General features: G+C 36.8%; 1 protein-coding gene across 1 annotated transcript in view; it reads right to left on the bottom strand.

The window, feature by feature from the left end:
* LOC114623159 (succinate--hydroxymethylglutarate CoA-transferase) overlaps positions 1-23,539 on the bottom strand; it is a 638,590-nt gene that overhangs the window by 253,740 nt on the left and 361,311 nt on the right. The window lies entirely within an intron of this gene.

Genomic DNA, 23,539 nt, shown 5'->3' with positions numbered 1-23,539 from the left:
CAAACTACATATATATATATATGTAGTTTGGCATTGAAGTACATATGTATCAATAACACTTAAATAAAAAGAGGCCATGATTTCAATAGGAAGAAAGAGTCAAGTGTGTGGAAGAATGAGAATAAGAACCAAAAGGAAAAAATTATAGAATTGCATTTTATTTTAAAAAAATGAAATATTAAAAACAGCCTAACTTTTAGCAGGTACTCACATTTGTACTTTAGAATTATAAGAGTTTATTTTTGAGACATATTTGATACTATTTATCACAGAACAAAGCATTTTTAAAAAACACTTTTGTAAAATGTTTCTAAATAGATATAAATGAACAAAAATGTCCAAAGAATTACCCCAAATACTTTGACAACATTAGGACATATTTTTTAAAAATACTATAACCAACAAATTTACCACTTCTTTCTTTTGTTTAAGTTTTTACTAACTGTCTAAAATTGGAGATATTAATGTTGATATAATACAATCAAGAATTAGTACACTCTCTCACCTTATATCTAGTTCCAAAATCTGTATACAGCTAGTATGGTCAGAATGTGTCATCCAAAACACATAAATTGGAAATTTATTCCTTAAGGCATCACTGTCATGAAATGGGACTTACAGGGAACTGCTCAGATCATGAAAGCAGAACTAAACATTTTTGTGGGGAATAAAAAGGCTCTTGCCTCAACCATGTGCAGATTTGGCACTCCTGTCCTCTGCAGGATGTGATATACATGGTTCCAAGTCAGAACCCGAGAAACCTGGCAATAATCTGACAAATCCTTAATTTTGTATTTTCTACACTCAAGAACTATAAGAGAACAAACATGTGCCTTTCATACTTTCTTAAGTCTTTGGCATCCCACTATAGAACACAGAGATCACTAAGATAATCACTGAAATTACAAAAAGAAAAATGAAATTTGGTGCATATGGAAAAGAAAGTCTCCTTGGGTTAAGCTACACAAATACATACATATATTTAAATAATGATTTAAGATTAATGAACACAATAATATGTCATTATGACATTAATTACTGGGTTTCTTTCCATTCAGAAAAACAATTACAGGAAATAGAGAGATGGAGCAGTCTGTAAAGTGTTGTGCAAACATGAGGATGTGAGTTTGGATCCTCAGTACCAATGTAAGTTAGCCCCCTCCCTCTGTGTGTGTGTGTGTGTGTGTGTGTGTGTCTGTGTGTCTGTGTGTCTGTGTGTGTGTGTTCATTCTGAAGTTCCCCCATACCATGGGAGGTGATAACTTTCTACCTTTCATGTTCCCAGGACCGAAATACTACCCCCCCCAACGAACAAACAAATAGAAATTATTATGAAGGTATGGAAAACCTCCTTTTGAGTTGTTCATCAAGAGAGACCAAGAACTCCCCAAATAACACAAGCTATTTCTATTGCCCTTGGTTAACCAACCCCAGAAACTGAAGGTAAGAAAACACTATGCACTTTAGACATAGGACTTGGAGAAACTGAGCTGTAACTGATCTGGAAGACTTCACCCTGGAGACTAGATTTCAGAGCTATGCAAGCTGCCAAGGGAGGATTGCAATCAATAAACCTAGCCAAGCTATGTTGATTATTAACCACAAAGGCTAGTTCTGTGAAATATTCCTAAAGTTCTAATAATAGCACTTACATAATGCTACAACTAACAGCTGCCTTATTGAATTTAAGCTTCACTCAATAATAAGGAATTCATGCATAGTACTGTATACCTAACCAACTACTCATGGTTAGTAAGCAATGTACCTTATTAATACAACCTTCCTAAACCAATATAATTGATAGCTATCTCCTAAATATCTATCCTTATATCCAGACAAAGGTAGGTCTCACCCCTCATCAAATAAGCTTCTCTTTGCAGCAGATGGAGACCATTACAGAAATACACAACTAATCAAAATACAGAGAACTGATTATGTGATGCCCAGCCCCAATTGATACATCTACAACACAACCTCTACACATAGATTAAAGTACATCTTAGAAGAGAGGAATAAAATATTGAAAGAGCAACACAACCAGGAAGTCTCCGACAAGACTGTCTTTTAGACATGATAAGGAAGCTGTAACCATGAAATATCAATAATATGGCTTCCTAAACAAGACCTGAACAATCAAAATACCAATAGTTCACACTCTAGCATAGATAATCAATAGTTCACACTCTAGCATAGATAATGGAAGACTCATGGGGCTGTAAAGACAAATAACATCCACTGTAAAATTTTATATATATATAATATATATACACATATATTCCATTTATATGGATAAATATATATGTATATATGTAACAATAACTAAAGAAATTGTGTTCATAAATTTTAGAAGAATAAGAGTGTATAGACAGGTTGGAGGAGTGCAAGGAAGAAAGGATAAAATTATAATTTTTGTAAGAGTTGGGTATGGTAGTATACATCTTATTATTGGGAAAGGGGAATGGGTAAGGACCCAAGGGTTGTTGAAGCTCATTTGTCAGTTTAAAATAGTAAAGTAGAGGAGAGATTGAGAAAGATAGTTAGTGTCATCTTCTGAGTCTCACATACATACACACACATACAGATACACACCAACATGCACATATACATACGTTACATTCATATTCAGAACACACCACCCTCCTACCCCCTCACACACAGTTAAATCAAATTTTAAATTTAGATCCTAAAAAAAAAACTTGTATATTTAATTGCACAAACCAATACACTTTCTAGCCAACTAAGTGATCAGATACCGTTTTTTTCTGTAATGCAAGATCCTGAGAATATAGATAATGGCAAGCAGATGACTGAAAGATAAATTCAGAGAAAGTTGTGTTTGTGTTTTGAAATTCAGCATGTCAGTTATTGGAAGTCTATCAACCAACTATTGTTTTAGTGCCCTGAGTATTACAGAATCTTGGTATTCTAAAAATAGCTTGCAAGTAATGGAAGAAATGAGTCAGGCTTTAAGTAGAAGCAAGAGGGTAGTGGGCTTGATTATTGCTCGTATAACAGCTTTAATTACATTAATTGCTAGCACCACTGCTTCTGCAGTTGCTGTGACACAACCAGACAGCTACTTTTGCTAATCATTTAGTTAAAAAAAAAATGTTACTAATGTGTTGAATATACCAGAGGATTTAGATAGGCATTTGAAAGAACAGATTGATACTCTTTATTTTATTCAAATTACTGGAAGGAAGTTCAGAATTTAAGGGTAAGGAGCCATCTTAAGTGTCATGCCAAAAACCATTGGATTCATGTTACTTCTAAAATTAACAGTGGTAGTCATTATAATTAGGAAGAACTTTAATGTCATGTGCAGTATATTTGGCATAATTTTAATACCTCTCAGGATGTTTTAACGATACATAGGAAGCTTATGAATTTCAAGAATGCTGCTTTGTTGAGCATTGATGTGGTAGATACTGTAGATAAAATTACCCATAACCTGAGGTCAGTATTTCTATTTTAGTCAAGCTTCAAAAATGGCATATATAGCTTGATCATGCTAGCCCTTTTTGTCCTGGGAATACTTTTATTCCTGCCCAATGTGTTACAGCTTTTCTTCAACAACATCAACATGCTGGCAGCCAAGTACATGGCTTGAACCTGAAAATGGACCCCCAGACAGAGTTATTAAATTAACAGGCTGGCAAGCCAAGGACAGGTAAGCTTCTGCACAGTCTTACCAACCTAAGACATAAATGCATTGCTTTGGCTAATGCATATTCCATGACGTGTAAGGAAGGCATTCTTTTCAGAACCACCTAAGACAGGCTCAGTCTTATTAATATAATAAAAAAGAGGGAGAGGTGCAGAACTTTTGGGGCTGCCTGACAAAAATCTGACATGGGCCAAGGACAAGAAAATGGGCTGCTTGGCAGGAATATGTCATTGGCCAAGGACAAGGAAGTAGGCTTCAGGCAGGAATCTGACATTAGGCTAGAACAAAGAAGTAATTTCAGGTAGGAATCTAAATTTTAGGCTACAACAAAGAAGTGATTTCAGGTAGGAATCTAAGTTTTAGGCTAAACAAGGAAGTAGGCTTCAGACATTAAAATGAGCTTGGGCTAAGACAGGGAAATAGGTGCAGATACTTTGGTCATCCAGATAAGCCCTTAGAGACAGTGATCATGAGAGTGTTCATCTAATTGGGTTTAATACCTTGCTTTTTCCTTGACTATTTGTCTTTATTGTATTGCTTGTTGCTTGACTATTTGCACCTATTATATTGCTAGACCCTCAACCTAGAACTAACCTTAATACATGCATGTAATCAAAATGGTATAAAAGCATAAAGGAGATAAAGGAGGAAGGGGATGGGATGGGGGTTCTAGGGAGGGGAAATGGGGAAAGGGTATGACATCTGTATTGTAAATAAATAAAATATCCAACAACAAAAAAAGAAAACATACTTGTTCAATGACACATCTTTTAAAGTGTTTTCACATTCATCATATCAAATTACATATTAATAAATGCACCTCATTTAAGCATATAAGTTTTCCTGATTTTCCCATTCACTTATAAGATTTATTCCAAGATTAAATAAAGCTACTGGAGTATTATTTCATATGATATTAATAAATCTTAAACTTGAGAAATGTTTGAAGCCAAAGCCCAAGTAAAACTCTTAAACCGCCGGGCGGTGGTGGCGCACGCCTTTAATCCCAGCACTTGGGAGGCAGAGGCAGGTGGATTTCTGAGTTCGAGGCCAGCTTGGTCTACAGAGTGAGTTCCAGGACAGCCAGGGCTACACAGAGAAACCCTGTCTCGAAAAACCAAAAAAAAAAAAAAAAAAAAAAAAAAAAAAAAAAAAAAAAAAAAAAAACTCTTAAACCATAATCTTTGATTAATCTTGTTTATAGTTTCCTATTTAAATAAAGATCTTCAAGCATCAAACTCTAATGTTTACAACTGTGATCGCTAAAATTTATTAATTTGCTTAAAAACAATAGCCTAGGCCTGATAACAGTTTGAGGTCCAGTCTACCTAAAAATTTTATGCCCTATGGCTATATGAACATACAGTGAATTTAGTGAGAGCAAGGCTAGACAAGACTTTAGATGACTGAGTCTATACAACAAGATTCTTGGCAATAAAAAGAAGAAAACCAAAATATGCTAAAAAGACAGCCAGTGTAGAAAAATGAAAATTCCTTTATATATTGAGGAATCTTAAAGCTACCTTTCAAATATTATGTTGTCTCATATAGTAGCTATTTTTCATTTAAACAAATAAAAGGAAAATAGAATAAGTCATATAACATATTATCACTCAGATTTAATTATCTCCTCCCCTCCCACCTTTACGCTGTTTGCTATGCCAATGGAAAACAAACACCAAGGTGAATAAACTTTTAATGTGTCAACTCTCTATAAAAAATCCCTCTGTAAAATATCCTTCTTTATGACAAAAGTCCATCATCCTCCATGAGGACCTCCCTACCTCATGATCCATATTTATAGATACATTTTAATCTTCCCATACAATTCAATCTAGAAGCCACTACCCACAAAAGATTTTTCAAACTTTATTTATGGTTAAACAAAATTAAAGTAAAACTCCTCAGTCACATTAGACACATTTCAAATACTCAATAACAATGTGGTTTAATGGCTACTGTGTTTGTTAGACAATGAAGACCAAGAATTTCAGTCATAATTAACATAGAAATTTAAATCGGGCAACACATCACGCCATGTAGCATACGCACACATTCCATTTAGAAACTGATTAAATGATAAGGTCTAAATTTAGCTTTTCTGTTCTCACAGTTTTATGGTCCATGTGAAATGGTTAGCAGACATTGGCTAAGCATCTATCCTAGAGATGGCATCTGCTAAGGACAATGTGTGAGTGATGATATTGTTTCCTCTAGTGAATCCCTGGCTACCTGGAAAATTAATATGACAGAAATTATAAAAAGAAATTTTTACTTCAATTTAGCTGTTGAAATGGGAGATCATTGAAAGTTTTGACTTATATGAACAGGAGTATTGTAATCATGCAGCTGAGTAGGCAAAGACTGGCCTTATTGTGATTTCTGTGCCTTCTAGAGCATCTACCACATGCTATTAAGAAACCAAGAGCTAGGCAGTGGTGATGCACACCTTTAATCCCAGCACTTGGGAGGCAGATCTCTGTTAGTTCAAGGCCAGCCTTGTCTACTGAGTGAGTTCTGGGACAGCCAGTGCCACACAGAGAAAACATGTCTTGAGAAAACAATGGCAACAACGAACAAACAAACAAACAGAAAAGGAAACCAAGAAACAAAATTATCAAAAATAAGATTTTATAGAGACATAACATAGGATAACTTGAGATAAACAGTCCTATGCTAAAGATTAGAAAACCTGATAATTAAACTAAATCCACACTGTCAAGGGTAGATATAAAGCAAATACAGATGTAGGAGTTTAGTAAAACTAGGCCAAGCTGAGGCAAATGAATAAATAGTGACCAAAGTGATATTGGGATAAACATCAGTTCAAAGAGGAAGGCAGTATCCAAAGGTTATAACAAAGAGCCAGCAATAACTCAACACCAGAGAGATTGAAGGACACGAGATTGTTCGCTCATACAGGAGGCCAGAATAGGGAAGGCAGCCAGTGTGGGGACACTGCTTTGGCTATCTTTTATCCTTGATATTTCCACATCCAGTGATTTATCTTTCTCTTTGAATGCTTAAATGACATGTGGAAGTCATATAAATCTTTTGGATAGGTTGTGGTCATTGGGTAACTCAAGATAGCAGAAGTATTGATGTTAATATTTTTCAATCAAGCATAAATGTAAAATCTGCAAAAAACATTCAAATATAGGATAAAAAAGTAACATTCTTATGTTCATTGGCTTTCTGCCGGACACTTCCTGCCCTGGTGCTGTCCTTCCATTTTTCCATTTCCTGGCTTGGGCTTCTTTTTAGCTTGAGTGACCTGCTCCAGAAGCTACTTACAAAGACCTGGTTTCAATTGCTTATTCCTATATTTGACCCTGTGTGCTTAGCCAACAATTCAAGAATCACAAAACCGCTCTTCCCGGATTTGTCTGAATCTAATAACATTATCAAAAAGAAAGTAAACATTTAAAAGTCCAATTCTCAGCTGAGAAGTTAAATGTGTTATTAGCAGAAAAGGCAAGAAAACATCAACACAGCATGAGCGCAGTCACATCTGAATGTACCTTACAAAGCTAATACTATAAATTTCATCTCATGAATCAAACCAAATAGTAATCCTCATCTCTGCCACTATGCCCTTATGCAGTGCCTAAAACAGTAGAATTCACAAAATCTTTAGACATTCAAGGATACTTGTACTTGGTCCAATTTAGTGCTACCATTTAGATCTGTGATATTGTCCAAAGTTCTATGTGTTCGATGGTTGGTTCTTACCTTGGCATTTTTGGGAATCCTTAAGAGAGGAAATACTGCAAGAAGGTAGGTGAGTGGGCCCATACCCTTGAGAAGGATATTGAGACCTCTATTTCATTCTTTCTCTAATTCTCACTAACTGGATATACACTGCTCTGTTCCACCATGTACTCATTCTTATTATGCTATACATTCTCCTGGAAGACTCAAAGCATGGACCAGCCAAACATGGACTGTAACCACTAAAATTTTGAGCTAAAATATATCTTCTTCAGTCAAGTAATGAATATCAGTATGTTCGTAGTTTTCATAGCAATATACAGCTGACTAACACAATGGATATTGGGAAGGAAGCTCATGAGGAATTCCTCAAATTTGTTTTTCCAACTTTTGGTACTTACTGGGTAAAGCTACTTTAAAAAAAGAAATTGAGGGTCCGATAACTCAATTTACATTTTACAAAGTAGAAAACACTGGAGAGTGACCTGAAAGGAAAACCATTAAGGCCCTTTCAAATGTTGTGGAAGGATTAAGTCATGAAATTGTTATTGGCAATGCACTTACCAGAGAAGACGCTAGAATGCCAGTGTGTTTTGGGAGGCTGGGATCTTTATATTACCCCAGAAACAGAGAGATAAGTATTGAGTCAAAATGATTTGCCACCATGGGAAGTCCTGGTGCTACACAGGAAGTACAGGAGTTAAATCAAGATCCTTATTCTAATAAGAATAGTATTTACTCAGAGACCTCACTTTAATCTCCTAATTTACTTACTGCCACACCAGTTCATTCATCTTTAAAATGGAAATATTCATTTTTTAGCTATTTTGGTAGGTAGGATATTGTGACATCAAAAAATAGTGATTGGAAAATGTTTTGCAGTCTGTATATTCCTATGCATGTGGGAACTATTATCTTGTCTTTTCCCCTGAAACACTGGTCCTTGGAGTTCATTTATCCCAAAGTTTTCCAAGTGACTTCTGAAAGAACGTTTTTGAACTATTCAAATGAAGATGTAGACAAAATATGAGTATTTTTTTCTGATCCAAAGAACTTGCTTCCTTTCACAGATTTCACTCTTTATGTCATTAACTAAATTTAAATCATGCCTAAAGACTTACTTGCTTGGCAGCACAGTTTCATATCCTGTTTGGTTTAATTTTTCAAATTCTTTTGAAAAGCACTCCAAGATGTTTGCATGAAGATCACTCAACAAATGCTTCTCTTGACTGCACATACAAGGACACACCCACATCAATGGGAAGAAAAATGATTCAGACTTTTGTTAAGGAGGTAAAACTTGTCAACAACAACAACAAAAAAGAACAGTTCCTACAACCACATCTATTGCCACACCATAGGGCCATGTCTTGGATTCTGAACCTACTCAGAGTAACTCGAGAGGCTAATGAGATTTTATAGAATGCAAGGCTACCAACTGACAGAGATATGTTAGGATATTTCAAAACAGACATAGTACTTTCCACGAAGCCGGTATCTTGGCAAGAGAAAATTCCCTAGTGTTTCGACATTATCAAGAGACTAACCATCAGATCCTGCACTGTGTTATATAAACACAATAGCCTCATTGTTAGCAGCTGCTCACTGGTCAGCATTGCACAACTGACCAGGTGCACAGCAGGACAAGGTTCTGTCTTTATTCAAAGATGAAAGATAGGTGGGCTAAGGATTTAATCTAGTGTGGAAATATAGTTATGGAATGTAGTGTGGAAATTTGCTTCAAGCCACCATGATTATTATAATCCATAAATTAATTGGCCAAGTAATTAGAAATGAAGCATGCTACAGATATATAGACCTTTAATTTGTGACTTCTTCCTTCTGATCTTATGTAAGAATTGAATTTAAACTCAGTTATTTGGATGTGTAAAAATAATAATAGCTTCACTGTAACTAAATATCATCAGATAATTCCAGGGAGGTGTTTATAAATTACTATTTGCAAGAACAGTTTACTTTCAATGGCCACATTTGGATAACTGAACAGTTTTCAAGTATATCCACTACAATATACAAGGATATCCACTATATTAGTAAAGGAAAGACGTATTCACATGGGATAGAAGTGCTTCTACAGTTAACATTTAAAGAAAAAGTGGTAACATATTTGAGGAAAATTCTTTCACTAAAGTAATATTAAAGTTCAGATTCTTAATTCCCATGACAGTGTTTCAAAGGATATAGTAGGATTTACTTGGTTTCAAACCTTTAAATGTATGTTTAGAATAGTATAAAAGAGCCGGGCAGTGGTGGCGCACGCCTTTAATCCCAGCACTTGGGAGGCAGAGGCAGGCGGATTTCTGAGTTCGAGGCCAGCCTGGTCTACAGAGTGAGTTCCAGGACAGCCAGGGCTAAACAGAGAAACCCTGTCTTGAAAAACCAAAAAAAAAAAAAAAAAAAAAAAAAAAAAAAAAAAAGAATAGTATAAAAGCCTAGACATCAAAATTTTGGCCACAAACTTTCTTTTAAAGTATGTAAAACTATTGCCTTAAAAATATTATCCTTCCAGCCTGCACCTCTTCCAGGGCAGATCACCAGCTTTTCTGCTCCTCTGAAGACACCACAGCCTGAAGGCCTCCCAGGAGCTCCACTGCATGCAGGTCAGCAGACAGGAGCCTAGCATGGCGGCCTTCTGAGAGGCCCAACAAGCAGTTGAAAGAGTCAAATGCTTACACCCAACCAATGGACAGAAGCCAGGGAACCCTGTAGTTGAACTAGGGAAAAGCTGGATGAAGCTGAGGAAGAGGGCAACTCCGTAGAAAGACCAGTAGTCTCAACTAACCTGGACCTCTGAGATCACTGAGACACTGTGCCACCAACCAGGCAGCATACAGCAGCTGATATGAGGCCCCTGACACATATACAGCAGAGGTCTGCTGGTTCTGGCTTTAGTGAAAGAAGAAGCACCTAACTCTTGAGAGACTTGAGACCCTACGAAGTTTCCCAATTTATTCCTATGAAAAGTAGAACCACAACATTATATGAGCACAGCCCTAGGACAGAACCTGAAAATGGCTTCACTTCCTTTACTAGGACATCCTAGGGCTTATGAAGTGTGTTTTCATTGATGTGATTTGTATGTTACTTCTAGACTGAAGATAACTTAGTTGTTTTCACATTTCTCAGCAATTTCAGATTGCTGGAAGCAGGGAGGGCTGGTGGGGTGGGGGAGAGGGATAAAAACATTCTCTTGGAGACCTGGAGATGGGGCGGGGGGCTATGTGAGATGAGGAACAGCCAAAGGCGTGGCCCCAGAGGGGGATAACCAATGAACTATAAAAAAATTATTTAAAAAAAAAAGATTATCAAAGGCCCAAGTTCAGGATCATGTTTACAGTATTTTTTATTAAAGAAAAACAGTCTTAATACTCTGCTTAATGGTAAAATATTGACTAGTTTTCATTATGTTTATGAAATACGATCTCAGGGTGACTCTGATGAAAAGTTTGTGCCCATTTAATGGCAAGTACAACTGTCATGTACTTCATCATCTCTTCCATAATGCCTGTGTTTAAATTTATTTTAAAACTGGTTCATAATGAATTCCAATTTTGCTTCACAATCAAGTAGCGGAAATCTGGAATTGCTGAGAAATGTGAAAACAACATGATTTGCTAAGTTATCTTCAGTCTAGAAATAACATACAGATCACATCAATGAAAAGCACACTTCATAAGCCCTAGGATGTCCTAGTAAAGGAAGTGAAGCCATTTTCAGGCTCTGTCCTAGGGCTGTGCTCATATAATGTTGTGGTTCTACTTTTCATAGGAATAAATTGGGAAACTTTTTTACACTTATTATTTCTGAAAGCAACATCAACAGTGACTTCCCTCACCTATCATTATAGAGGGTGGTGTTCATTTGCCTGAGGAACGGAGATTATCACAAGCTCTTGAAGAGATAGTATACTTCACTATTCAACACTTTCAGTACAAATTACAAAGGAGAAAGACTACAGTTTTGGTTGTTTTATTTCCCTAGACACATCAATCATGAAGTTGGGAATTTGCTTCTGTTCGTAATAGTCTCTAGTTTTTCATTTCATAAACCAATTCTTATTAATACAGGGGTGATTTGAGCTCTTTGAAATTCCATCCACATTCCATCCATGTTCTAAATACCCTTAGAAAGTGCCAGGTGAAATCAGGTTGGTTTATTGAAAGGCATAACATATATAGCATATATACATCCCAAACTATATACATATGCATTTTAAGTAATGAAAAACCATGTCTTGCTTACATTTCTGTTCCTTTCCCTGCTGCAAATGACAGCCTTGGCAGAATCTCTAAACTGGCTCCAGCCTGAATTACATCTTGTAGAAATTATTTAAGAAGTACTAGCCTGTGGGTATTCCTATATCTTATTTCCTGAGAAAATAGCATTTCTGATGATATATATCATCAGAAAGATAGAGTGTTAAATATGAATGATTAAACAAAAATAGTACTTTTTAAAACTTCCCACTTGATTTTCATATAAAAAACAAAAGCCAATGTTTATATCTTTCATAAGAATACAATAAAACCTTGAAAACTGTCCCTTTTTACTTTTAAAAATAAAATTTTAAAATGAGAGACTTCATGGGTACATATTTTCTGAATTCTGTGAAGTGTAAGGTATCTTTGGCTGGTAAACTCATTCTGTACCTAAAAATCTCCTAGTCAGGGCATCTTTCCTCAAAACATTCTCCTCACAACAGTCCTTCATGGCACCATTTCCATTCATGTACTGGAATACGTATAATTAGAGAGGTTTTTTAATCCTCACCCCTTTCAGCTTAATTATAAACTGACTTTTTCATGTTTATGATGACCATTACACACCCACTATCTAACAGCACTTAGCACATGAGAATTGCTCAGTAAATATGAATTGAACTAATGATTTAATAAATAGTAATCAGTAAATTCAATAAATAGAAAACAGTAGGTGTATGATGCTGTTTGATGAAGTAAAACAGCCACAAAACAGCTGTACTGTATCTGGCTGGTGCAGGAGCATTTCACACAAATCTCCAATCGGAGATCAAAAGGAAAGCCAGAAGAGCTAACACTCTAGACTGAGCATCTCAAATAGTTTCACAATTAAAGGTTCAAGAAATATGGATGGTCAAGTTAAAGTTGAGGCTTTATTCCTCATAGTTTTGCACATTGACTATGAAGATTATTTCACACAGCTAAACTGTTTTACATGTATCCCTCTACTCCTACAAGAAGCTGGGTCAGGTAAGAGAATTATCTCAGAAGGAAAGGAAACATGAGAAATACTGATCCCCTAATCTATTAACCCCCTGCACTTGCCAGGAAGGCTTCTGTAAGCCAACACAGGAGCCTTTGCTTAAATTTCATCTGCTGCTATGTTCTAAGCCTGATCAATCATACCATCTGAGTTCTCTGTTTAAGTTTCTGTTTTCCTGGAAACTCCTTACTGAGTCTTACAGAGTCTTGACACAACAAGTACTACAGCATCCACATATCATCAGATCATTCTGTGTGTGGATCTTTTCATATATATGACTCAATAGAGTGAATGCATAGTGTTTCCTATACCTCAACTACATTAGAAGGACTCTGTAGTTCTATGCAGGACCACTAGTGGATCTCATCAGTGACCTAGAATGAAAGGAAGCTGTACAGTCTTGAAGGCCCTCCTCAGTACCATGGTAGAAATCCACAAATTATGAGTTGAGTTGTCATGTTTTAAGGGTGAAATGCTCCCTCAGATTTTGTAAATCAATAAATCATTGTAACCATGCAAAAACATAGCATGACGGACTAGCTGTCTGTAAGGGGTAAAATGTCTCCCTCATAATGTTTTGTCATTTACTATTTAGTGGTCCTAATCTGGTTGAGAAAAATGTTGTTTTAGAAAACAAGTAACCCATAGGCTTGTGAACCGTATGAAGGCAGAGAGAATACTTTTATGACTTTTCCTGTATCCTTGCATGGCCCCTGTGTTGGCCTATAGAGGCCTTCCTGGCAGAGAGCTTATGGACTAGGTGGTCAGTATTTCTCATGTTTCCTATCCTTCTGAGATAATTCACTCACCTGATCCAGCTTCTTGTAGGATTAGAGGGATACAAGTAAAACAGTTTACCTGTATGAAATAATCTTCACAGCCAATGTGCAAAATTATTAGGAATAGTTCTTTTGGGGAAGAATGAACATTTACTGTGTGCCTACATATTCCTAGTGCTGAGAACTGAATACCTGGCAATAGGCAAAAATCATACTTCCCTAGAGCCTATATTATTGATGAGTGTAGAAAACAGACAGAAACAAGAAACTGGTCACGGGGCCCAGAATCAGTGACTGTGGAGCACATAGCCATATATGAAACCTCTATAGCATCTGGACATCGAAATCTTGTTAACCTTTTCAAAGAACCAACTTTTCATGTATTCATTCTTTGAGTTTCTTTATTGCTATTTCACTGAATGCAATACTTTTTTATTTTTATTTTTTTTTTTTGTCTAGGTGATCTATCTTCTAGCAAGAATAGGGAATTGGAATCACACACACTATCACCATGTTGGAATTTATCAAAGTGTCCTTATTTTCTGATTATCTAATTCTATACATAGAAGACTCTGAGAGTCCACCAGAAACTTCTTAAAGCTGATAAACCACATTTAGAAAAGGAGCAGATATACTACTAACACACAAAGATCAGTCATCTCCTATGTATCAATGAAAAACATATTGAGAAAGAAATAGAAACAATCCCATTCACAATAGTTTAAAATATCTTGGAGTTATATAACCTAAGAAGTGAAAATAAAAATGATTATGTCACTATATAATGAAATAAAAGAAGACACTAAAAAATGGAGAGACCTGTGAAGCACATGGACTGGTTGTACTAGTATTGAGAAAACAGCCATCCTACTGAAAGCAATCCATAGATTCAATGCATTCCCTACCACAATACCCAAGTTCTATTCATCAAATTTTTACCTGAGCCTATATCTTGAAGTGTTCTTCCTCCCTATACTTTCGTACAGAGGTTTCAGAGTTTCATGTCTAAACTGTAGGTAACTTAACCAAAAGAAGAAAACGGACTTAGAATAATAAAATTAGGAATAAAAGGGGAGAAACTGCAAGACATCAAAGAAATTGATATAGTTAAGAGGAAGTATGTTAAAATTTTAAATTCTACTGAACTGGAAAAGTTAAAAGAAACGAGTAATTTTCTAGATACACATGACCTGCCAATGAAAAATGAAAATGATGTTAATTTCCAAGACCAATGACAATCAATAAGTTAGAAGTAGTAATTAAAAGTCTCCCATCTAAGAAAGATTGAAGGAACTGAAGGGGATGGCAGCCCCATAGGAAGACCAACAGTGTCAATTAACCTGGACCTCTAGGAGCTCCCAGAGACCAAACCAACAACCAAAGAGCATACATGGGCTGGTCTGAGGTCCTGGGCACATATGTAGCAGAGGGCTGCCTTGTCTGGCCTCAGTGGGAGAGGATATGCCTAACCCTGTAGAGATTTGATGCCTCAGGGTTGGGAGATACCCCAGGGCAGCACTGTCTCAGAGACAAAAAGGAAGGGGTAAAGGGAAGATCTCTGTGAGGGAGGACTGGAAGAAGGGCAAAATTTTGGATGTAAATCAATACAATAATTAATTTTAAAAACCCTTGTAGCTAAAATAAATGAATAAATAATCATGTAATTAAAAAAAGTCTCCCACTTAAAAAGATTCCAGTTCCAGATGGATTCAGCACAGAATTGTACCAATCCTTCAAAGAACACCAATATGCCTCAAATTATTGCAAAAATACAAAAGAAATATCTCTTCCAAATTCTATTTACAAAACCCATATTAGCATGCTACCAAAACCAGACAGATCAAGCAAAAATAAGAACTATAGGCCAAGCTCCTTAATAAACACAGATGTAAAACTTCTAGCAAATCAAATAAGATCACATTAAAATGATCAGCCACCATGACCAAGTCAACTTGATCCCAGAGATACATTGATGCTTAAACATATGTAACTCAATAAATGTAATCTACCACAGAAATATTCAAAGAAAGAAACCCATTATTATCTTACTATAAGCAGAAATGCCCTTTGACAATACTGATAATAAAATCCTGAACAGTCTAGAGACACACGTAACATACCTCAACCCATTAAAGATGATACACAAGCCCGCAGACAACCTTATGCTAAGTGAAGAGATTTGAATGCATTGCCGCTAAAATCAGGAACAAACCAAGATGCTTGTCTTCTCCTTTCCTGTTCAGCACAGTGCATGAACTTAGCTACAGCAGTGACATAAGAGATGAAGGAACAAATGAGACTCTTCTTTTTTTTACTTAAAACATTAATTCTTCTTATAAAACTTTAGTTTTTATTGTCTTGTCTTCACCCATATGTCACTGTATATGTCTTATGTACCGTCCCAGTGTTCTTTCTCTCCCCAGGTCTCCTTATTTGACAGTTAAAGACAGAATTAGTAGTCAAAGCTCCAAGGCTCAACTTACACTCACTCCCTAGGCTGCTGTTTTTATAACTCCAGATAGAAACCTTACATCACATTCAACACTTTCACACACACATGGCCCTGATATTGGAGCTATGTAAGCCTTATGGGTTGTATTTTTGATTTTATGTACACAATGAGGCCTGTCTGTTACTATTTGTGAAAAACTGGTAAATGCCAATAAGCAATAATGAAACAAACAAACAAACTTGTTGCAACTTTGAAATATAGCCAGATTTTATAACATAGGAAAGCCGCACACTTGATCCACTGCTCTTCAGAGAAAGGTGACTCACTTAAAGAAGCCTAAGAGACTTTTGACTTCTGGTCTTTTACCATTTTATATATAGCTACCCAACAAACAAACGAAAGTTCTGGAATTAAACACAGGAGAAAATAATATAGTCTATCTATACCATTGACTGGAGGGAAGAAATTCCTTGACCTCTTCATCTGAGTCAACTTGCAATTCAAATATGACATCACTGTTTTCTATTTCCCATTTACTTGTGATTAGTTGTCTAAAAATTGTGACACATATTTAAAACAGTTATTTCATCAAATTATTTGTAGAAAAAAGCCAGCCAAAACAAAGAAAGGATTGAAGGAGGCTTTGCTCCTTTCTATGAAAAGTACACCAACTTATTATTAGCATAATAAAAATAAAATGATTAATATAAAAATATATGGGGAATCTAGAACATTGCTTCAAATGGTTTGGGTTGGATCTCAGGCTCAGGTGTGGGACTGCATAAGGGTATCCTGGGTCATGGTTGAGCAGGTACTTAGAACCCCGAGATTCTCTGTGGAATTCCTCATGAGAACCGGCAGGAGTTCGGTCCCTCCCATCACCTAAGATCCTGAAAAACTGTCACAGATCTCCATAGAGTCACCCAGGCGATAGGCCTCAGGCCTTAGAGATTTACATACTAATGAAGGCCAGAGGGCAGAGCAAATTAAACATTCCTCCCCCAGATCCTCCCCTAATCCTCCCCCTTTCTCCCTCCCTATATAACTCGGGACGGCCCTGAGTTTTTGGGGGTACGCCTAGATCCATCTATTATCCGTCATGTCAATAAACCTTTTTGGAACCAAGGACTTCCTCGTGTTACTGGGGCCCGCCGCCGCCAAGGCCCTCAGGCCGCAGGAACCGTAGGATCTTCTTCCCTGATGTGAGACCCACCAAGGCGGCGCAAGCTTGCGCCGCTGTGGCGGCCTTTTTTAAATTTTCCCCACACTCAGGCACTTAGCCTAGAAAAGATGAATCCTCTTTCTGCTGCTCAATATCCTTATCTCCATGTCTTCTACGCAGACTTAACTCCCCAGAGATATGGTGATAATTTAACCATCTATGATAGCAACTCACCTACTCATTTGTAATGGTTCATGATAAATACATCATGTATGTGAAGGTAGAAAGCCAAGTCACACATGAGGTATTAAGTTATTGGACAATATGCTCCACTTCACAATAGCAGACATATTTACGAACAAAGTTAGAATTAAAACCCAATGTTATTTTATGTCATTTAGCATTCTGTCTATAAAGAATTTTATTGATTATAGTACAGAATTGATAAATAATAATTAAATTTACAAATAAGATATACAATACAGTATAAAATTGTTTAATATAAAATAAACATAAAAAAGGCTCTCGAAGCCAGTATCCACAGGTTTGATTCACATAGAGATCCGCTGACCCCTGAATCCTTGTCTATAAATGGTGTCTGGTCACACAGAAGCATGGGAAGAGGATCAGTGTTTACAGAAGATACAAAATATGTGTGATCACGTAACATGATTTTGAAATGGTGAATTTCATAAACATTTTTAAAAAAGGAAACACTGTAGGTAAGTAAAGTTAGTATATTAATTCTAATAGTTTTCGGTAGCAAAATGGGATAGGTCAGACAGTGGGTCTGTTATTCAAGAAGGAGCTTAGTGTAGATCCCTAGCACTCACATTAAAAAGAAAAAAGGTGTGATAGCATGCACCTGTAACCTCAGTGCTGGGGAAGCAGAGACAGTTGGACCCTGGGAGTTTACTGGAGAGCCTGTGTAGCCAACCTGTGATCATGAGGTTCAGTAATTGACACTCTAGCAAAAGATATAACCAATAACATAAAAGAGAGAGAAATTGAGAACAGCCGGATCCAACCTTGGGCTTCTACATGTGCTCCCATGGGCAACTGCATCCACACAGAGACAGACAGACAGACAGACAGACAGAAGCACACAAGTGTGTGCACACGCAAACGTGCCCGCGCGTGCACACACACACACACACACACCCCAAAAATAAAAAGAAAATGGAGGCTCTCCAACCATATTCTCCAATTCTCCAAAGAAAAGGTCATCAGGGTTTTAAAAGCCTGGCTCAAGGGTAGTGGGATCAAACATTATATGGGACATTCTGGGTAAATCTCTCCCTCAAGACATGTCATCTCCAAAAACTACAAGTTGTTTTGTGACATTATTAAGTAATCTGGCATCTGAAACCAAACTGAATCTTTTAAAATATTTATTAATAAATAGGAAGTATTTACTCTTTATTTTAAATGATCAGTTTTGAAAATTCACATTGCCATACAAAATACTTATGACATATAAATTGTGTGTGTGTGTGTGTGTGTGTGTGTGTGTGTGTGTGTGTGTGTGAAGGTTGCTGCAGAGAATGTTTATTATTACTTAGGGGAAAACAGTCTGGATTAAAGCACACCTGGAGACTAAGGATGAGGAGGAAAGGGAAAGGAAAAAGGAATTTGAAATGTCTGCAGAGCTCATTAGTGCCCTGTTACCAAATGAGTCACGGACATCACTGGCTGTGATTCAAACAGTTGTTCTGTCCTGAGTAACATGGCGGCAATCTAAAGATCCACAGCTGGACTCTGGAAACCCCCCTCAGCATCTTTTGTAATAAAAATAACAAATTTGCTTCATTGGCTGTTTGACACTGGACCATCTCAACATGAATTCTCTCAAAGCCAGGGGCCCATAAGAGCTGTTTTCTGCAGCCAGGTGAAGAACGGGATTTGTTTTTAAGGTACTCTGGTATTAGCAAATGCTGAGTGAGTAGTTTTGAGAAGTTCCAACTAAAGCCTAAAATAGTGAACATCTGAACTCAGACTACTTGAGACCGACACATTTCTGTTTCTAAACTCTTTCCCTCTGTGACTGAGTTTCTTGGACCACTTTTCCAAACAATGTGCGGATGCCAGCTTCAAGATACACCGTCACCTACCATATCCAATGTCTTTTCTTGTTCTGCAGAACTTAAATGCCAGTGCAGATGCTACCTGTAACACCATTTGATTTATCTGCTCTTCACCGAATTTGTTCTTTATCATGGCATCACTAAAATCTGAATCCAGCAGCAAACTGACATATCAGTTTAGCTCCATTCATAAGGAAAGTCAATGCTTTAAACGCCACAGAAATAGGAAGTGGTTAAAATTAAAGTATTTCTTCCCAAAGTATTACCCATGCTTTCTCCACCCTAACTCTTTAAACTTAAGACTAAAAGCTATGCTGCTGAGTATAGGCGGGCACATTTTAAATCAGCAGATAATGCAATGTTTTCCTTAGGCTCTTCAAAATGTTTGCCTTGCAACTGTCCCTATCACCCTTATGGGACTCTATCGAACTCATCATCTTTCCTTCCCTTGACATCCAGAGTTATCTGACTGCTAGGGAATGAAACCCAACCATCTACTGACAGCATCCCCAAATACTTCCAGGAATGAATCTCCTTCAAATACACACTATGAGCACTGTGAATAGATTCTTATTCCATTAGGGAAAGAAAAGTAATATTTTCCTTGCTGACAGACCAATCATCTCTTCCCTGAAAAAATTTTGTAAGTGATTTTGCATGCTAAAATTTGCATGTGAAGTATAAATTTTCAGGCACATTCTTCCTGGAGAGGCAGTGTCTAATACACCTTCCAGTGTGCAATGACCACATCCTGGCCAAGGCTGAACGCTGGTAATGCTAACCAGATCTGGACTACAGGAAGCAAGATGCCACACGGGACAGCTGTCAGCACTCTCTCAGCACCCGGCCTTCAATTCGGCCCTCCCCAGCAATTAGCAAGGAGCTAGGTTTGGAATTGAACAGATGCTTTGTTATCCCAAAAGCAAAGGAGAAAAATCCCTGGGTTTCTACTTGTGATTGCTGGGCCAAGTTTGACCACTATGTGAAGCCAATCCACAGCTATGTGACCAGTGCTTCCTAGCCTGGTCCTCTGGAGACATGTGATGACATCAGCTTATTCAGCTTTTCACAATCCGAGACACTTTTAGAATACTGCATAGTCACACTTTATTTTCAGGGATTGGTGCTGACAAAATCTCTTCTGAGAATAGATGAGTGACTGGCTGATAACTATAGATGCATTTAACAATATGCAAGGCAGATTCCTGCTAAAGGATTTTATCCTTGAATCCTTTCATTCACAGACATGTTATAGTATCTACAGTTCAAAATTGTGAAATGGTGCCTTTGATGTGAAGACAGAGGCAATAGCTTCCCCTCACATGCCTATTTGTATACAAATGTATACTTAAATATAGAGAAAGTTTATAGTCTAGACTTTTAGATTAGCAAATAATTACAAGCAATTACCACATTCAAAAATCATTAGACATAAGATTCAAAACAATATTTTTACTTGAATTTATACCTTTCCATAATGTATGCTATACTAATATAAGAGAATAAATAATTATCATTAAGTGTTTATTGAGATAATTTATGCAATGATTCCCAATAGCATTTCACTTTGCTTTTCTGTCTATATTAATGGATTAGGGATGCTGTTAACTCCTTGTTTTTTATACCACTGGAGATCAAACCCAGAAACTCAAGTATGCTAGGCTTATATTCTACCACTGAGCAAAATTTCCAACCCTTGGGATAGTGTTATTTAAAAACCAATAGTTAACACTTGCACATAAGTAAGATATGTGTTCCTTAAGTATGCAGAGCATAATTACATTTAATTATTATTTTTTAAAGATTTATTATATATCTATTATATACTTATATACAATATATTATATATTTATTATATATATTTGTATGTGTCTATCTGTATATGTGCACTTGTGTGTGAGCACCTAGAAAGACCAAAGGAAGTAGCTGAAGTTGCAGGTGGTTGTGAGTGACCCTATATGGATACTGGAAACCTTACTAAGATCCTCTGAAAGAGCCGTAAGTGCCCTAAATGTGATTACTTTTAAAGATCTCTATAAAAAAAAAAAACTTTTAAAATTGAATTACTCCTTGCACTGGTTGGTTTTACATCAACCGAACACAAACTAGAGTCATCAGAAAGGAAGGCACTTCAGTTGAGAAGATATGTCTGTAAGTTCCAACTGTAAGTTATTTTCTGATTACTAACCAATAGGAGAAGGCCTAGCCCATTGTGGGTGCCCATCTCTGGGTTGGTGGTCCTGGATGCTATAAGAAAGCAATCTCAGCAAGCCAGTATGCAGTACTCCTCCATGGTGTCTGCCTCAGCTCCTGCCTCCATGTTCCTGCCCTGTTTGAGTTCCTGTCTGATGAGCAGCTGTATGAAAGTGTAAGCTCAATAAACCCTTCCCTCTGCAACTTGCTTTTTGGTCATGGTTTTTCACTGCAGCAATAGAAACCCTAACTAAGTCACTCCACAAAAAAAAAGTTTGTTTGGTATTTTTCTCACTGTTATTTACATGGGAAAAAAACTGTAGCCCATAAAATAGGGAATAAACCTGTAGTCCATAAAATAGTGCATTTCTAAATGTCCATTGCTTTCCCCAGAGCAGAGTGTTTACAACAAACTCACAGATTCTTCACCCTCTCCATAGCCATAATTCCAATGAATTAGAAGAAAATTAAACATAAAAAAACATGACTGTAAAATGATAGTAGTAAGTGAAGAATCTAAAGGAAAAAAAATTATGAGCAATATCCCAAGCTAAATACATCACACAGTTCTCAAAATGGACAGCTGTCTGTGACATTGGACTTAAACATGAGACCGCTACAAACACAAGAAATCCCTCTCGGTTTAGCTGCATCTCAGTCTTTCTGGGTATCTCATTCCTTTCTGCTTCCCCCTGCTAACCTCTCACCACACTGTTCAGTTCTGCAGAGCTCTTCAAGTTCACCTCAGAACCATTCCTACTGTTCTTATCCGAAACCCTTCCTCTGTATTCTTCAAATCCTTGCTCTCTTTGCTTAAAGATTGTTTATTCATCAATTTATTCTTTATGGGCACTCAGAAAATATTTGTGGAATATACAAATGAAAATCTATGCATCTATCATGTTAACCATGTGATCTTAAGAAAAATAGATAACTTTATCTCTTCTAAGAAAAAAAACTATTAATACATGCAGTATGTCCACCAAATATTTGAATCCAGTCAAAGAGTAAAAGCAAAAGCATCCTCAAATTCTTACTTTCTAGAACGCAATGAAAAATATGTGTGAGATACTATCATACTGTATATTTTTTTCTGAATCCCCATTTTACTTGTTTGGAAAACAAGGTTATATGACAAGGCAATCATGCAATCCTCATTTTTAAGATAGTAAGCTATACATCAGCTAATGGAGAAAACACACTCTACATTTTAATACATAACTATCATAACTTCATAAATTTCACTCTGTTTTCCAATGAAATATTGAAAGTAATAGTTACCATTTAAGTCAAAATTGGAGGTTATGTAAAATTAAAGCTTTTTCGTGCAATATGAGTCCAGTTAAAATACGTAGCAGGACAAAAGGACTAGAGGGCCTGACAGTTTCATATAACTCTGAAAGATCAATAAATCAATTCAAGTTTCCTGTTTGTGACTCATCCACGTTTCAGATAACTAGGATTTTACAGAAGAAACTGAAATGCATATTTGTATCTTCTCTGTGTTTTCTCAGTCCAAGTTGCTCACTTCACAAGTCTCAAGATGGTTCCTCTCTGCCCCAGCTGTGCCAATTCAACCTGGAGTGGGAAACATTGAGTTCTGACAACCTTAGAAGCTACCATGATTGCATGATGGAAATAAAACTGACAGTTCTGTCAGGGATGTGAGAAGCAGAACCAGATCCATCTCGTTCCTGCAGAGATGTGCTAGCTGTACACAGCTGAAGATAATAAAAGCAAGTTTGCTGGAAAGGATATGCAGATACTATTCAAAGACACATGGGAGAGGTCCTGACATATCCTGTGTTACTAACCCACTTATTGGTGAGTACTGTCTTACCAAAGGTTTGCCAATCGTATGGAGAAGACAGAAGATTTCCTTTATGAACTGCCCCTCACTTACACTTAGGTTGAATCTCTTTACAGTCTAAAAATCACTGCACTGCAATCTCTTCTCCCTGGTTTGGTATTTTAGGTATGGACTTAAGATGGTTAGCAATATTAAGTACTGTGATGAGGATTTTAATGACCCAAATACTCACCAATCATGCAAGTTAAGTGACTATCATTTTTAAATTAACTGTAATCTTCACAGTAGGTTTTATTGTTTATGGTTTATTGATTAAAAAATATCAGTGGGGAAAATTAAGTTGTCTGAAGTCACATGGCTAGTGAATAGCAAACCCAGCATTGAGACATTTCTTCCTCTCCCCCTCCCCTCCGCTCCCC

The sequence above is a fragment of the Grammomys surdaster genome, unplaced genomic scaffold (genome assembly GCF_004785775.1).
Source record: "Grammomys surdaster isolate TR1022 unplaced genomic scaffold, NIH_TR_1.0 194, whole genome shotgun sequence".
Lineage (NCBI taxonomy): Eukaryota > Metazoa > Chordata > Mammalia > Rodentia > Muridae > Grammomys > Grammomys surdaster.
Note: the sequence above shows the minus strand (reverse complement) of the source record. Positions and strands in the feature narration are given on the sequence as shown.